This window comes from Calonectris borealis, chromosome W (genome assembly GCF_964195595.1).
Source record: "Calonectris borealis chromosome W, bCalBor7.hap1.2, whole genome shotgun sequence".
Classification (NCBI taxonomy): domain Eukaryota; kingdom Metazoa; phylum Chordata; class Aves; order Procellariiformes; family Procellariidae; genus Calonectris; species Calonectris borealis.
In genome coordinates this window covers 3,094,576-3,107,254 of record NC_134351.1, presented here as the reverse complement: position 1 = coordinate 3,107,254, position 12,679 = coordinate 3,094,576, and positions in this window count along the sequence as shown.

Below are 12,679 nucleotides of genomic sequence, written 5' to 3'. Positions count from 1 at the left end.
CTGGTGAAACGGTGTGAGCCCAAAAAAAGGTAAAAAAAAAAAAAAAATCAGAAGCCTTTGATGGATGCCCTCCTTCCCCTCACGTTTCACCTCACCCGCTGAGGTGAAGGAACTCCTGCGAGTTAGAGCTGTGCAGTTTTTCATATCAGCCCCTTATCGTTCAAGTCACAGGTGAAAATTTTCAGGCAAAACATACAGAAACTTGTTTGAAAATGAAAAGTCAGAAATGAGAAAGGACTTCTTGACTCTGAAGTGAAATGATGAGCCGGCAGTGGAGACCACGAGGTCCTGGTCCACGTGCCGGGGTGGGAAGAGCCCGGGGAGGAACACAAAGCAGAGGGTGACGTTGTTCTCCACAGAAACAGACTAGAAAATGGTCTTCAACAGCGGCCTTCAGGGTCGGTGTGAGTGGAGCAGGGTTGTTCTTGGTATAGTCAAGGGAAGCCACTGCAAATGGTTGAAATACAAACGTTGGAGCCAGAATTGGGGTTGCGTAGCTGCTCCCTGAAGGTGTTACCCTGAGAAAAGGTTCTGGGGAAAAGTCCAAGTCTAGGTTAGAGATGCCAGTGTCGTTCCCAGTGCTGGCAAAGGGAGATGTCGGGGTAGGAGCGTGGGCTGGCAGAGATGAAAAGTTCTGTATTCACCATGTAGCTGTGAGCTGGCAGACAACCATGAGATGCGAGAGGGACAGCAGACCTTTAGCCGGGCTAGGAAGGCAGAGGTCTGCAGTAGAACGATCAGTCTGTGCACTGTTAGTAAGGAAAGGGGAGATTTCCAAGAGAGGAGCATGATTTACTGTGCCGCAGGTGGATCCAGGAGAAGGAGGATGGGTCTGGCAAGCGTGGCAAAGCCCGTAGGGTGCCAGGGTGGAAGACTCTTGAAAAGAAATGAGGTCTGAACCAGAGGAAAAGCTCTCCAGACAGCAGCAGTTGGACTCAGCGCATGTTGTTCTCAGCAGCCAGATGTCCACGTCATTGCAATCACTGGGGGTGTTAATTGGCACACGGGTGGATGCTGCTCGCAATGAGGCCAAAGTTCAAATCGCCTTGCTGTGACTGCTCCATCAGTGGGAACCGACACTTGTCCTCAGAGGTCCTCCTTCCAGGTCAGAGCTGAGTAGAGCTCCTGGACCTTCGTGGAGATGCTCTCTAGGTCACTGTGCTGGGGGCACAGCACCCGCAGTGGGCTCCAGACGAGTGGGGGCCTTCGTTTCCCCTTTTCAACTAGTAAATAGATAAATGAACACAATAGCCCCTATATCTACTTGTGGAAAATACTCATAAAAATGAGGATTAGATAATTGCCTGCTGGAGCCCATAGTCAAGACAAAAAGTGTTCTCAGAAATACTTTTTGAGCAATGGGGGCTGAAAACATCATTCCTACCTCGGGTCAGAGGTAACAGCCAAAAACCCTGGATGCAGAGAGAGAGGCTGTTACTCCCCCTGCTCACATATGCTCCATTAGCCTACACAAATACTCAGTAAAGACTTTCCCGACAACTCTGTTAGACTTCAGGTTGTATTTCAAAAGTGTCACTAAAAACCAAAGCTCTTAATTATTCTGAAAACCTCCAATAACCTTTTTCCTTTGTCTATCTTTGTTTCCAAGTGCAAATTACTGGAATTATACATGCAACTTTGTGAAACCGCCTGTAATGGACTGATGTAATTGGCTTGAAACAATCCATACGTTAAAATTGTTAATTATGATAAGAAGGGGTTCTTGTGCTATGAGGGAGGTGAAAGTAGGGTTGAGGAAGAGAGAGCATAGAGAGATTGCTGCAGGGATGAATCGTCCCCAGGCTGTTGATAAGGCTCACACAGGCTTTTATGTTCTTGCTGTTTTTTTTTCCTTTCTTGATAAAATCAGATGCAGAGAAAGGCTCTGTTGGACCTTTATACTGTGTGGAACATGTTGTGCAATGCCACCACTTACGCTTCTCTTAATAAATCCCACTCAAAATCAAATGCTTCCCTCTTCTATTTCATTGTAGGTTAAATGTGGTGTTCTGTAGCATTCATTTTTAAATCTAAAGTCAGGCTCTGTGGGAACTCTCCCACTTGTACTTAGGCACAAGTATTTACAGGCGTAGGGTTGTGGGGTTTGGGGGTGCACCCAGCCTTGGGTGACCTGCTGTCCCCGGGTGACCTCATGGCTGGAGCCTGGAACTCCTCTTCTGTGCCGCGTAAAATCATCCATTCCTGGCATTGTCTGCTCTAGGTGACTTCAGATTTAATAAAAAAAAATAAATTATTTGTGAAGTAGAGAGGTAATGTGAAAGGAAGGGAATGGTGAAATAAATGTGTTTTTCCGATGTTTCTCTGCGTGGGAAGGGCAGGGGTTTCAGGTATACGTGAGCGGAAGAACTCGGCAGTTCAGCTTGCCTTGAGCTGCAGATCTCAGAGCATCAAAGGGATGCCTCTTCCTCCAGCCCCGTGCATTAACATGCTGATAGTAAGGACACCTGCAGGGACCTTTTCTGGGGGGGTTGTGGGGTTTCCACGTTGTATTTTCAAACACTCCCTGCAGGTGCTTGGGAGGTGTCCAACAGTGCGGGGGGACAAGCAGGGCAAGCCAGGGCAATTTCCTTACGAGGTTGGAAGGAAGAGAAACCAGAGGCTCCCTCTACGTGGTGGGTTTTTTCCATGATATGCCCAACAGTGCTGATTTCTGCGTTGTCCAGACACGTTGCAGTGCATGGCAGCTCCCTTTGGCTTGTTCCCTCAGGTTTTCTTCCCGTGGGAAGGGGAGCGCTGCGGGGAGTGGGCAGGGAAAAAGAGGTAGTTGATGCATTCGTAGGTCTTGCTCTGAAATAACATCACGAGGCAGCCGGGGTGTTTGCCCAAGCCGAGGAGCTGGAGGGTGTTTCTGGGTGCCCTGGTTTGGTGGTAGCCAGAGGAACCTGTTCAGCTGCTCCCCCTGCTCCCTCCTCTCCCCATCCTCCTTCTGATCCATCGGCGTGTCCCCTCCATGGCAGGAAACTCTTGTTTTGTGTTGGAAAAAGTGGAACTGGACCATACCTGTACATTTTATATAGTATTTCTTTGTGACTTTAAAGACTTGTTCTTAAGTGGAGTAAATGGCAGTCACGTTGTCTTCTGCAGACAAGCTCTGTTATTTGGTTATAGCTTTTGAAGCCCTCTAAAGCTGATAAATAAATGAAAATTTGTTTTGGCAGTATTTGCAAAAACATTGAGAAGAGGATTAAATATGAGATTAAAGGGGAGCAGTAGAGTCTTCAGCTTTTGATGACCTGAAATGAAGAATAATACATCTCTGTAAGATATTTATACACGAATTACTAGGTTACAGCCCTGGTAACTGGGTGAAGTTCTGTGATTAGAGTCGATGGCCTGAAAGCTCCTTTGTTCCAATGAACTCTGTCAAATTTTCCATGATTTCATCCAGTTCTGCCCATCGCTGTTGTTTGGGAAACAAGTGAGAAGCACACGAAGAATAAGCGAAGACTATTGTTAGGCTGAGCGTTGGTTGTGCAGCAGTGGATGTTCTCCAGATGATTTCCTTGTTCTCCTTCCCTCCCCTGCGCTCTGCCCATCATGTATTTTGACCAAATCTTTGCACTAGTGTTGCCTAGAGCTTTTTGGACTGGCTGAAGGCTTTGGGGTGGCCGTATTTCCAGTTCTCTGGAAATGTCTCTGGATATCGTGGTAACTTGTAGACAGTATTTTTCTTGTGTTGCTTCCAGATTGCATAGCAGATGTTAGAGCTGGGCCATCAGGGTGTTTCACAATGGTTTGCTTTCCGTTTACTAAATAGTAATTTTCTTTCTGTCCATCCTAACTCACCAGGTAGAAGTGGAATCTCTCACTGCAACATTTCCTTCACCTCCACTATTAAGACCCCCCAATTTTTCAAGCATCAAACTAATTCCCCTCCAGAAGCTTTTACTTAAAAAAATCTCTTGGATCTAAATACAGGGGTGCCAGCCCCTAAGTCAGGATGTTGCCTTCCCAAAGATGAAGGTTAACCTCGGTGACATCTGCCCAGATGTTATTTATCTCCTTACTGAGGTATGTTACTTGCTCTGCTAACAATTTTGCTGTTTTCAGCATTAACCTTGTACCTGCCTCCCTGAAGCCAGTGCTCAGGGTGTCCGAGGGCTCCTAGCCATGAGAAGTGACTGCTGGGGGAGAAGAGGTTTCTTCTCCAATTTCTCTGGAGCATCAAAATCCATCCAATCTCTGTGTAGCTGAACTTTGCTTTTCAACTGGACTTATTAACTTTCTTGCCTCCTGCCCCGACGTGCCATCTCTGGCTGCTCTTCACAAGCTGTTCCCTGCTCCCTTCTCCCAAATTCTTGATGTTTTTTTCAGATTTCTCCATTTTCTCCCCTTCATTCCTCTAGTCCGGTGGTTGTTTTCTCGGTAGCACCGCAGCATGCACGTAGGGCAGACGGCAGCAGGAGGACGCGTGGGTTAGAAAGCCCCGGTCCCACCAGCTGCCAAGGGCAAGATCTCACTAGCAGGAGGAGGAGATGGCCAGAGGCTACAAACATTTCTGCGGCGTAGGAAAGGAAGGGAAAGCTAACAGCTCGGGGCTGCCAGGTGTGCTTTGAGCAGCCCAACACTGATCGCATCCTCATCAAAGGCTTGGAAGAACTACAAAGCCGGTGTCAACTCGTTGTGTTCCTGCCATCATTGCGTGGAGATCCAGGATGAAAATGCAATTCCTTCTTGGTGTGACTGTCGCAGCCAGCAGCCGTAGCCCCGCGGGGGGCTGCTGGTGGGTTATGCCATAGGAGCACCCCCTGCACACGCAGAGGAGTGGTGGCAGGCGGGGGAGCCCAAATGATGCTCTCCAGAGCATTTTTTGGACTGGGGAGGGGGCACTGCCTAGCGGTATGGGACACATGGGGGAAGAGCATTTTAGGATGGCACAAGACTTATTATGGGATGGTTAGAGGAGGAAACAAAGGCAGGGATCAAGGTGTTTTGGGGAGGAGGAAGGGTGGGAAAATAGGATGAAAAGGGCTGGCTGTGTGTAAGCAGATTGCTGGTTGGCACCCTTGGCTGTGCCCTGCGTGTGAGCAGTGCAGTCTGTCCTGTGCCCTCATTAAAATCCATTTCTAATTATTTCCTGGGTGAGGCACTCTCTGTGAGTACAGGGGTCTGAGTGCCAGGACTGCAGTGGGACCACAGGTCAGGGGCATGAGCATAGGTATGCCGGCAGCATGGGTTCGCTAGCAAACACCAAGGCAGCCTCGCTGGTGAAGATATACCTGTATTATATATATATATATATTTCCCACTAATGAGCCTTTACGCTGCTCAGCCAGAGAGGGGGACAGGATGAAGCCGTTGGTGCTGTTTTGTGTTTGTGTGAATGTTTCTGTCCATGTGGATACGCAGGACGGCGGTGGAGCTCGGGGGGGGGGCAATGGGAGCCCGCTGGGGCGAGAGGCGACGCCCCCAGCATGCGATGCTCTGAGCATCACCCTCCTTCAGGGTGTCCCAGAAGAGGGATGCAGAGGAGCCAGGGAGTCATTTGGAGTCGGTGTTGGAGGAAACACAAAGGACCATGTCTGAAAATTTGGGGGTTGAATGATGCTACCCGGTACCTACAGGTAGAGGAGGGTTACAGACTTTTCCAACATCTTTTTGGCAGCGAAGGTTCAGGGACTGCATGATCTTAAAGGAGCTGTGAAGCCTGTAGCGTGAGAAAACTCGGTTCTTTCAGAAAAGAGGCAGAATTTGAGGGAGGTTTTGCCTTCTCAGAGATCCTGTGTGGATATGAGGATGTGTGAGCTCTTTGGAGCATTTGGGAAAGACTTTAAACTCAGCGTGCCTTCTGCATTTTTGAGACCAAACCTGCAGGTAGCAGGTACCTGAGGAACCTGCTAATGAGTGACCTGTTTAAAAGTACCCTGGTTGAAAGCCAGACTCGCTCCGCTGGAAAAAGAACCATAATTCTGACTGGCTGTTGGTATAAACATGAAAACCATTTGGCCAAACACCTCTCTGTGTGGATCCAGTTACACGGCCAGCAACCAAACTGGTTTCCTACCAAGTGTAGACTGGGATTATGCCTGGGAGGCAGATGGTTTCTTGTAGCAAAGAAAGAACTGAAATAGCTTCATATTTTTCAGCTTGCAGATTTTCTTCTGCAAGGCTGTAGCACTAAAACTGTATTAAAAAAGCCAAGCCAGAAAAGAAATAAAAAGCAAAGCAATTGTGTAACATTGGAGCCTGCAATTGATTTCAGTGGAAAAACAGAGGTAAAATGTTTATAATGGGTAAGTCAGCTGGCACCATTCCATCTCATCATCTCATTTGGACCTGTTGAAAAATTGTGCCTGGTTTTTGTGAGCGCGTGTGTCTCCGCGGTGGGTTGATTTTTTTATAAACATCGGATCCTTAATTTTTTTACCCGAAGATCTATTTATATACAGATAATATCCGTTGATGAAGTGTGTGGATTATTAAGGTTGATTATTCATCGTAGGTGTGATTTCTGTCACTCGGGATTGCTTCCTTTCCTGTATTGGACAGCTAAAGGTTTTATAGGGTTTATTAAGGCGTAGCAAGCGATAAGCATGTTTGAATGCTTGCAAATGCAGGTATTTCCATGGGAAAAAAATGTTCTTTTCCAGATTGACATGCAAACACACGTGCATCCCTGCAAGCACTCATAAAATGGTGAATAAAAAAGATGATTTGATGTGAACTGTTGCCCAGAAAGGAAAGCAGCAGCACTACGGTGACTGTGGGAGGCTGCTCCAGCGCAGGGTGATGACTGCCTGCATCCCAGCCGTGGGGGCTGGCAGCGGGTGCGGGCAGCAGCAGCTCTCTGCAGGGACAGTGGGCTCCGATGCCTCTCTCTCCTTTTCTCGCCCTCGGCATGATAGGAAAAGAAGCAGGTTTTTTGTCACTGGGCCACTGATGTCCTGGAGGTGCACAGGCTGGGCACTTGCTTGGGTTTTAAGTGAAAGAACCAAAGTCGCATCACTTAATGTAGCCTGCCTGGGCGTGGGGGGGTCAGGAGGACAAACAGCTATCTTTATCCACGATGTTTCAGCCAATCTCTAGGACAATTCTGGCTTAAAAAGGGGGTGGTGGTGGTGGTGGTGTTTCAAAAAAAAAGCTTTTGATTTTTCAGCCAAAATCCACCAGGTTTTGTAGAAGCCACTTTTCTGAGCCTCTTCCTTGGAGGCTGTGCTGAGCCAAACCCCATTTTGGTAAGAATGGCTCAGATGGAGTTTTAGCTCAGCCCTGCATGTTTGTACAGTGCTGAGCCTATTTTAAGCACTTGATTAACAATGCTGCCCCCACCTTCTGTGTAGCCTGAACAGACTAATATATCCCACCAGTAAGAATATTTTTCAGGTATTCTAATTTATCCCGAGCTTCGTTTTAGTCTACCATGTAAATGATGTAGACGATATCCTGATACAGAATATAGGGATGACTATATATTTAAGCACAGACCACTGATAAAAACACCTATTTTGGAGACTTCTTGGGGCTCTGAGACAACATCAGTGCCAACTGAGGAAGAAAAAATGTTTTTTCTGCCTTCAGGCAGCCGAGCATCTGAGTGCGGCTTCTTGCAGAGATGGTGACCTTAGGCGATTTTCTTTACCATCCAAATGACCTGGGGCAGTGATGTTGTCTTGACATCACCTGGCATGGAAACAGCTGTTATCTAGTATATTTAATAGATTTCTGAGGTCAGAAGAGACTGTTACAATCATCTAGCTTGACAGTTACTACGATCAATTGTGATATTTTGGGCTCCAGCCTGCGAGGGTCAGGGAGGACTTTTTCCCCCCAGTGCACAATCAGTGGGTATTTGCTGGGTTTGGTTTATGAGTTTGTTTTCCTGTTTTGTTTTTTCTGGAGGCATCTGAGGCTGGTTGCAGCTGGAGATAGGGCCTGTCAGGGCTCCGTGGTCGTGTACAGGAGCCAGTTCCCCCGGGGTGGTGATGTCTTCTCCTGGAGATGCTAATGTGCTGGCAAAGCAGAGAGGCTTTTGGGTACCGTTTCTGACCCCCCAGCTGCTATATTGACCCATGACCTGGGTCAATCCCATATAAGATACGGGATCAGAATGAAGTTTTTTCCCAAATCAGACTGAAAGGGGCTTTTTGCTGCTTTCTGCAAGATGTGGTGCAGGGGGCCGGATCCGGTCCCCCAGGCATAGCTCATGCAGCAATGTCCTTGCTGATGCAGCGCTCAGGCACTGCTGGCACATCAGCCCATCTTCTTTGCCCATAGCACAGAAAAATTCAGTTTCTGGAGAATAAAACCAACTCAGCCTGGCAAGAATCAGTCACTGCAATGTAATCAGGGAGGAACTGGGTGGATTACAGGGAATGGGAGATAAGGTTCGCTGATCTAATTGGCTTCATTAACCTGAAGGCAGAGAAATGACTGATAACTGGCTGATTTATTTGACCTTTTGGTTTATTCTTGGGCATTATGGAAACATAATTCCTGTCATTAGTGTAAAACGGAGCTGTGGGGTGGCCTGCCAGCAGTGACTTGGGAAGGCAAGGAAAGCTCTGTACCACCTGGCTTGCTGGGGAGTGGGAGTTCACCGTGTGTACTGCAAATATAAATAACCGGATCAGCCCAGAATCAACAGTTTTGTCAGCTGTGTACCAAGGCTGTGCCAGCTACAGACTCTACATATGTAATTATTATTATAATCCTTTTTCTTACACTGGTCCCATAATGATCTTGTTGCATAAGGAGGGAGTTATGGGGTTATAATGGGGTTATAAAAAGGAAATATTTCTTCAAATCCATTGCCAGTGGAAGGCTTTGTGGAGGATGGACCACCCCGCTCCCTTCCTGAAGCCAAGGATTTATCCCTGTGTATCTGAAAAAAAAAAAGGCAGTGAGCTCCTTCATTCCAGGTGAGTGAAAAAGCATTGCTGGAGACCCGGCCAGGAGCTCGTGTCTGTTTTGTGGCAGCGAAATAATGCCTTGTGCTTGACACTACAGCTGCTGTTTTACACCTCACTGGGTTTAATCTTATGAATAAACAGTATACTAATTGTTTCAGCTTTCAGGGCAGCGGGGTTTGCAAGGCAGCCTAGTCATGCCAGGAATTTAAGTTTATGTAATTCGGTTTTTGCTGTGGATTGCAGGCATGGCCTCTGGCCAGCCAGGGCGCGAAATGCCGCGCGTTGGACATGCCCCGTGCCAGGTAGAACCTGCTCGGTCCTTACAGCACCGGAGCATCCTCCACGGGCAATGGATCCCATCGCACTGTGATGCCAAGGGACCAGCTCTGCTGGATGCCGCCCTGCCGCGATGCTCCTGCTGGGAAGAGAGCATGGAGCAGCAAAAGCAGCTCCGATAGCTTTGAAAGCAATGCTTTCCAAGCAAATAAAAGCAGGATGAGCTGTGCCGGTGATAAGGGTGTGCGGCAGGAGAGAAGTGCCCTGTGGCTGAACATACACTTCACGTTCATTTTTCTCCCCACATGTGGTCCAGAAGCTGCCATGATGCTTTGTGGACCTGGTGTGGGTAAAGCTAGGGCAGAGGAGAGGTTGAGTATCTATATAACAAAAGGAAATTTGGGAATGGTTTTAATGGTAACTTGTATGGATACAATCCAGACATATCCGGTATTTTCCCTGCCTGATTGCATTCGGTGTGGTTTTAGTCCAACCTGGGGGGGGACCACTCCGCTGCCCGCCGGCCCAAGCGGGCATGGGAGCACTGTCTCCCAAACCGCCCCCCCTGTGCCTCCGTCTCCCTTCCTGCAGAATAAACCCAAACATGCTCCCATTTCCCCCTCCCATCTGCTCATCTGCTCTCCTCCCCTGCTTCCCTGAACATCCCTCTGTGCCATATGGTCCCTCTCTCCCGCACGGCCTCGGCAGCGCTGTCTGGTCTTCCTCCCCTCCGGGCACCCTCAACCTCGCCAAGCCCCAGGATTTTTCTTGCAAAGCTCGTGAAACTTGATGTTTTTAGTGATGTCCCAGCTCCTGCGATGATGGCTGGATTGCAGCTGTTTTCTTTTATCTTCAAAAACAAAGTTTCCAGACCCAGGGCTTGCATTTATGATATTTAGTGCCTTGGGAGTTTTTAAGCTGATCAGGTGGGATTTCTCCTTGATCTTTGAAACCCGCTAAGCTCTCTGGCTGCCTTTTTCCTCTCCGTTTCTCCCAGGGATATTCTCTGTTTGCCTCATTCCTTTCAACTTTCTGCTGATCAGTCAGATCTGCACTCCAGTTTAGTGTGGATTTTCCTATTTCATGTCCTCTTGTTATTCAGCAGCGACCCTGAATAATCTAATCTTTCTCTGCCAGCTAGGTAGGCATCCAGCTTCTTCTGCAATGAAGAAGGACATTTTTATAAGCAGTTGGAGTAAGCAGGAGGAGGTAACGCAGCCACCCATCCCTGCCAGCCTGGTCCATGCCTGCTGGCAGTGGAGCCTCTGCCGCAGAATGGGGATTTCCATGGGAGGTTTAATTTAGAGAGTCACTGTGATGTGGCCTTGCCAAAGTCTTTCTTTTGGTGAACACGTTTTATTGGTTTATTTTGGGATATTTCCTATCAGTCTAGGACCACCTGTAGTGCTGGTTAGAAAAACCCAGGCTCTGCCCGTGGAAGCTGCAGTAGTGGCAGGAGGAGATGGACAAAGGGACGAACGGGTTGTCCTGTCTGCTAGGGAGTGCAGTCACGGCCAGATAGCCAGGCTGAGAGAGGGATCCAGACAAGCCCTTCACGCCAAGGAAGTCAGGACTTTTGTCTTATCCTGCTAATATAGGAGTGTATATGCACAGGTGTCAGGGAGTTATGCTTTTTGAAGGCATTTGATCTGCTCTTGGACGGCTGATTCAAAGAGAAGCCATCACATGCTGCTGCATCCCTGCAGGATAGTTGCCATCCCAAATCCACCATCTGCCTGCTTCGTTTGTGGATGCGGCATCGTGTTTTTACAGTTACAGATGGCTTGAAAAGTTAAATCAACTTGACACAACCATGGCACAGAATTTTTCCTTCCCTCCCACTCACGCATGTCAGCGCAGCTCATTACGATCCATCAGCCGTTTCGGTGGTGACGGATGATTATCGCCAGCCAGCATGGGATGCTGGAGTTAAGCATCCTGCAGCCATATAGCAAGCCACGGTATTGTAGCAAGCTTCAACATCCTTATTTTCCAAGCAATATCTGAAAAAACATCTGCTTGTGTATCTTCATCAGTAAAAGTCCTAGATTTGGAGGTTTGATTTTTTTTTCCCCAAATCTGTCTGGCCCAGAGCTGTGCTGGAGAGTGGACAGCCTGTTCAACCAGCAACCAGCAGAAATCATCGGTGACCCAGGTCTCATCCCACCCTCGCCATGGTCCATATCGAACTCAATGGGAGGCTGAATGGCTTCCGAATGAAAAAAGACCCCAAATCCTTCTTTTTAAGAGCAAATATTGCTCAACTGCTTTTATTTCTTATTCTATATTACTATATTATTTCTTATTATTTCTATACTATCCTATATTATTTCTTATTCTGTATTACTTAGTTTTTATTTCAACTCCGTGTGTAACCGTTTCAATCATGCTAGTTCAACTCTGGTCTCATACGTGGAAAGAGCAGGGGATGGAGATGTCTTCTCGACGCGTTTTAATTAGAGTGCCGTCACTGCTAGGCAGAGAAAAGTTCTTGCCTCCAAAAAATCATGCTGAGTCTTAGCTTTTGATTTCCAAGTGGTGGCTCGGGGGGATTTGAATCATTACTGGTCCAGTAAAAGCCACGTGTGTACGGATACCGCATCTTGGTCTCCAAGTAGCCGATAATGAACAGAAACCTAAAATCGAGGAATTTGGAGTCTGGCAATACGTGGATTTGTGCCTACTCATGAGTGTAAATACATTTACCTGCTAATGCATGGGGAGGTGAAGAGGTTAATTAGAGCACAACTAATCAAGCGCGCCACTGAAGTGGGCTGCTAGGGGTTGATTGCGCTTATACTTAATCGGCGCCTTTAAAACAGAGGTTCCAGTCTGCCCTTAGAAACAGGATAAAAATGGACTAAAATGGGCTATTTAAGGGAGCATATATACAAGGGAGTCAAGTGGCTGTGCAGTCTGTGATAAACAGATGCTAATGTCCGAACAAAACCCATTCAGGGACTTCTTATGTATATTATTTCTATTTCTCCTCCTGAAAGTCCCTCTTGATCACTACCCTCATCTTCAGCACCTGGAGCAGTGCTGGCCTGCTGGCGTGGCAAAGGGAGGTGGCATTGGGTTTCTTGTCCCAGCAGACACAGACCTGCCGTTGCAATGGCTGAAGTGGCAGCGGGAGGACTTTGCCACCTGTCCCATAGCATCTGCGTGGGGAGAGTCACCTCCTCGTGTCCCTGGTGTTCATATTGTTTCCAGGTGCCATCTTTCTACATCATAGAATCATAGAATATCTCAAGTTGGAAGGGACCCATAAGGATAATCAAGTCCATCATGTTTTATCCTGGTACGGATAAGAAACACAGATATGAGATTAATGGGATTCCACTGTAAATTGAGGAAACCGCATATGCAGGACACACAAATCAACCCATTTTTCAACAGATAGGTGAAGCTTATCACCTTCCTCCAAGGTATCATGAAGAAAATACTGCCTTGCCCAGGCTGATTGGAAATCTTTGATAAATGAATTGTTTTGAGCCAAGTGCTGTTCATTAGTATGTTTAGGAGACCCATGA